Genomic DNA, 6,000 nt, shown 5'->3' with positions numbered 1-6,000 from the left:
TGTATTTCCCTGGTAATGAGTGATGTTGAGCATTTTTTCATGTGTCGGTTGGCCATCTGGATGTCTTCTTTGGAGAAGTGTCTATTCATGTCTTTTGCCCATTTCTTCACTGGATTGTTTGTTTTTTCATGTTGAGTTTGATAAGTTCTTTGTAGATTTTGGATACTAACCCTTTATCTGATATGCCATTTGCAGATACCTTCTCCCATTATGTCAGTTGCCTTTTAGTTTTGCTGATTGTTTCCTTCACTGTGCACACACTTTTTATTCTGATGAGGTCCCAGTAGTTCATTTTTGCTTTTGTTTCCCTTGCCTCCAGAGATGTGTTGGGTAAGAAGTTGCTGCAACCAAGATCAAAGGTTTTTGCCTGCTTTCTCATCGACAATTTTGATGGCTTCCTTTCTTACATTGAGGTCTTTCATCCATTTTGAGTTTATTTTTGTGTATGGTGTAAGAAAGTGTTCCAGGTTCATTCTTCTGCATGTTGCTGTCCAGTTTTCCCAGCAGCACTTGCTAAAGGGACTGTCTTTATTCCATTGGATATTCTTTCCTGCTTTGTCAAAGATTAGTTGGCCATATGTTTGTGGGTCCCTTTCTGGGTTCTCTATTCTATTCCGTTGATCTGAGTGTCTGTTCTTGTGCCAGTACCATACTGTCTTGATGATTACAGCTTTGTAGTATAGCTTGAAGTCTGGGATTGTGATGCCTCCTGCTATGGTTTTCTTTTTCAAGATTGCTTTGGCTATTTGGGGTCATTTCTGGTTCCATACAAATTTTAGGATTATTTGTTCTAGCTCTGTGAAGAATGCTGGTGTTACTTTGATAGGGATTGCGTTGAATATGTAGATTGCTTTGGGTAGTATCGACATTTTAACAATATTTGTTCTTCCTATCCAGGAGCATGGAATCTTTTTCCATTTCTTTGTCTTCTTCAATTTCGTTCATAAGCTTTCTATAGTTTTCAGTGTATAGATTTTTAACCTCTTTGGTTAGATTTATTCCTAGGTATTTTATGGTTTTTGATGCAACTGTAAATGGGATCAATTCCTTGATTTCTCTTTCTGTCGCTTCATTGCTGGTGTGTAGGAGTGCAACCGATTTTTGTGCATTGATTTTATATCCTGCAACTTTGCTGAATTCATGGATCAGTTCTAGCAGTTTTTTGGTGGAATCTTTTGGGTTTTCCATGTAGAATGTCATGTCATCTGCGAAGAGTGAAAGTTTGACCTCCTCCTGGCCAATTTAGATGCCTTTTATTTCTTTGTGTTGTCTGATTGCAGAGGCTAAGACTTCCAATACTATGTTGAATAACAGTGGCGAGAGTGGACATCCCTGTCTTGTTCCTGACCTAAGGGGGAAAGCTCTCAGTTTTTCCCCATTGAGTATGATATTAGCGTTGGGTCGTTCATATTTGGCTTTTATGATCTCGAGGTATGATCCTTCTATCCCTACTTTCTTGAAGGTTTTTATGAAGAAAGGTTGCTGTATTTTGTCAATTGCTTTCTCTCCATCTATTGAGAGTATCATATGGTTCTTGTCCTTTCTTTTATTGATGTGATGAATCACAATAATTGTTTTGTGGATATTGAGCCAGCCCTGCGTCCCATGTATAAATCCCACTTGGTCGTGGTGAATAATTGTTTTAATGTATTGTTGGCTAATATCTTGTTGAGGATTTTTGCATCCATGTTCATCAGGGAAATTGGTCTATAGTTCTCCTTTTTAGTGTCTGGGTCTCTGTCTGGTTTTGGAATCAAGGTAATGCTGGCTTCACAGAAAGAGTTTGGACGTTTTCTTTCCATTTCTATTTTTTGGAACAGTTTCAAGAGAATAGGTGTTAACTCTTCCTTAAATGTTTGGTAGAATTCCCCTGGAAAGCCATGTGGTAGGCTCTTCTTACATTGATGCAGGAAATGCCAATTATTTCTACAATAATTTTAGAAAGCAACCTAGCAATTGCTATTAAAATGTAACATAAATACAAAATTTGAACCAGCAACCCACTTTTGAGAATCTGTTTATGGGGAAAAAACCAGCATTACAGAAGGCTACATAAAAATATTTTTGAAGTGGCCAAGAACTGGAAACAATTCTAAAATCCATAATTAGGAATATGGTTGAATATATTCAGGTGTATTATGCAGCTATTAAATAAAATGTGTTTTATATATAACTGATGAACTATAAGAATATCCATGATGTGTTATTAACTGAGAGATGTCTAAAGCAAAATACACACAAATATATTCAAATATGGATTTCAATATATACTAGATTATTAAGATTGTTTACCTGATGGGAAAGAGGTAATGGGGAGAAAGAAAATAATTTGATCATAAAGATCTGTGTATTTTTTTAATGAAGGTAAAAATTTGAAAGTAATTATTGGTTCACATACGGGATGTAGGTTAAATAAAATTATCTGGAGTCATTAAAAATAATGATAATGATTATTATTATGGTGTGTGTGTGCACATCTGAACATAAACTGTTTATTACTTAATTGTTTAGGAAAATTGCTGGTAACAGAAAGTATTATGATATAATCTCATCTACTTACAAGCTTAGGTGACTATAAAAACTTATCTGGATAGTATACCTCAAAATATTAAAGGTAACTATCTATAATTGCTGAATGTTTTAGTCATTTATCTCATTTTCTAGATTTTTCTAGATTTTCTGAATTTTTCTAGATTTTTCTGAATTAACTAAAATTAAAGAATGTGTAAATATATATAATAACAGAAAATAGATAAAAAAGAAAGAACAAAGAAGATAAGTAATCTAAGAATTCAACCCAAGAAATCAGAAAAAACTAAACCCAAGTTACCAGAACCAAGGAGACAATGATGATGATAATAACAGAATAAAATTAATACAAAAAAAGGCAAAACAACAAATAATATCAAGAAATAATATTTGGCTAAAACCTCAATTAGGATGGATAATATATATCCTAATCACGAAAAAAAGGTAAATTTCAACTAAGCAAAATTATAACAGTTGGGCCAATAGCCACATACAAGTTTGAATTAATTTTCCAAACAATTTTCATGCAATACTTTACACACAGTAAACTCGAAAAAATGAAATAAGTGGTACTCTAGCAAATATTCATTGCCAACATTTGCCTCAATAATGATATAGAATCCAAACAGAAATCAATAAGCCAAGGGGGGAAAAAATTGAGAAAGTTAACAAGAGCCATTCTGTACCCTCTACCTTCCCAGAAAAGGTCTTATCCAGTAGATGTGTCCCCAAAATTACATAGTAAAGACTATGTCCATTCTGATTCACCAGTGTGCTTGCCCTATTAATTGTTCATATTGTGAATCCCATTCCTGCCTAGGTCCCAGTTGGTTTCATAAGTGGATTCAGACGAGGCTTCATGATACAATGAACAAAAGAAGAGCCTTCATATTTTTTTTTCTTTTTTCAAAGCTAGCACACCATGGTTACAAGTATTTGAAAGTTTTTAAACTGAAAAATACCTGGGCAATTTTGTCAGTTCTTTTCCAGCATCAGCTATGATATCATCATGGCTATTCTCCTGGGATATTAGTGTTTTACAAAGTTAATTATTAAAGTTTTCCAATTTGGAAACATATCTGGAAAAAATGCCATTTGGTCATGGTGCATTATTATTTTAATGTACTGTAGGATTTGAATGGATTTTAGGATTTAGAATACTAACAGTAAAAAAATTAAAGGGGTGCCTGGGTGGCGCAGTCGGTTAAGCGTCCGACTTCAGCCAGGTCACGATCTCGCGCTCCGTGAGTTCGAGCCCCGCGTCGGGCTCTGGGCTGATGGCTCAGAGCCTGGAGCCTGTTTCCAATTCTGTGTCTCCCTCTCTCTCTGCCCCTCCCCCGTTCATGCTCTGTCTCTCTCTGCCCCAAAAATAAATAAAAAACGTTGAAAAAAATTAAAAAAAAATTAAAAATATTTTAAATAAAATTCTGGGATCAGGCTTAACCATGTGATGCTAGAAATATTTTCATTATGGTTAGGAACAAGACATGGAAGAACAGTAATTTTAATATTATTCTGTATGTGCTAGCTATGCAATTAGCCAACGAAAGGTAAAACCAAGTAGACAATGAAAAATAGGGCCAAAACAGTTTGATTTGTAGACAATTTAATTATACACATAAACCCCAGATATTTAACATAAAAAAGGAAGAGACAATTGTTTGGTACAGATTTAAGACAAAAAAATCAGTAGCTTGGCTAGCAATAATAATGTAACTAATATAGAACTAAAATATAAAAGAGAAAAAAAAACACCATGAAAAGTAGATAGCCTATTAATATGTTGAATGACAATACACAGGAACTATATGAAGAACATTTTAAAATTCAACAGAATGAATTGAATGAATTTTAAAATGAAGATATATTTTACTCACAGAGAAAAATACTCAAAATCAAAATGAATTCTCCTTAAATTCCAATTACATTGGAGAATCTTGATAACAACAATTTTAAATTTCATTTGGAAAACAAAATATCTATAACCTGAAATGTTATGGAAAAGAATGACAAACGCTTTTTCTATCAGATATTACCCATTGTATGAAGCAATACCATTTAGAACTATTACACATTGTCTAATTACTAGGTTGAGGCATCAATGGAATTGGTAGAGGGTTCAGTGAAGGACCTTATTACATTCAACATTTGATAAGTGTGAGATTTCAAATCAGTGATAGGGAAATAATTTTGCAACAAATAGTGTAGGGATAATTTGGCTTTTCAGTAGGTTATAGACTTCTGGGAAGGAAACATACATACATAGATACTACATTACAAACTTATTTAGCTAAAGATGGAGCAGGACAGGAACACATTCGGCATTTCTTTGGATGCTCAGAGTCCTAACCTGGGCAAAAGCTGCTGGGGATATTGGCCAAACAAGACAGCATCTTGATGATCTGTAAAGTTCAAGTCTTGCACTGTCATTGACCTTTATAATCCAAGTTGCTGTCTTCATTCTGCAAAAAATTCTATTAGCAAAGCATGTGCTTATATTTGAGGAAATGTTTACAAATATCAGGTTCCTTTTAGATAGTATATGAAGCAATATAAATTAATTATTTTGGTGAAATTAATCCAATGATAACCATTAGAAGACATTTGCTTATATAATTCCTTTGGCTTTATACATCATGTATGCCTGGGGTGCCTGGGTGGCTCAGTAGGTTAAGCATCTGACTTCAGCTCAGGTCATGATCTCACAGTTCATGGGTTTGAACCCCACATAGGGCTCTGTGCTGACAGCTCTGAGCCTGGAGCCTGCTTCGGATTCTGTGTCTCCCTCTCTTCTCTGCCCTTCCTCTGCTCACACACACTCTCTCTCTCCCTCTCTCAAAAATAAACATTAAAAAATTACAAATCATGTATGCCTGACTTCATGTATGTTTGAACTATAGATCATCAAATAAGGTGAGATTTTAAAAAGTATTTTATTCAGAATTTGTTATACAGCAGTGAATTTAAATATTAAATAGCACTGGGGGCGGGGGCAGGTTAATATGTGTACCTAGCAGCTGACTTAGAAATCACTGTTATTCTCAGCTCTGCTATCTATTAATCCAGATATCTCTTTAACACAATCTAGAAACACATTTTAGGAAGCTGCAATTAACTGTTAAGTTGGAGAATGAATATTTTATGTACTAAATAAATATCAGCACCAGTTTATAGGATTAATAAGGATTTGCTAATGAGAAGGGGAGACTTCTATAAATAGTGTCAAGGATTTAAAATTTTTATGCTTTTAATAATGAAAGAAAATTAAAATTGCATGGCAATATATGTAGCCCAGATTGTGCGTAGTGTTAAGATTGTCTTGTAATGTAAGACACTGAAAGCAAGTAAACCCAGAGATTAATAAAATGAGAAGATCACCATAATTGTGATTTATCCTGGAGCCAAGAAAACTCTGGATTATCAGGATTTATTATATGGGTTTTTTAAAAAAAAATTTTTTTTAACATTTAT

This window comes from Herpailurus yagouaroundi, unplaced genomic scaffold, assembly GCF_014898765.1.
Source record: "Herpailurus yagouaroundi ecotype Mexico unplaced genomic scaffold, PumYag 28, whole genome shotgun sequence".
Lineage (NCBI taxonomy): Eukaryota > Metazoa > Chordata > Mammalia > Carnivora > Felidae > Herpailurus > Herpailurus yagouaroundi.
This window is presented reverse-complemented; position numbering follows the sequence as displayed.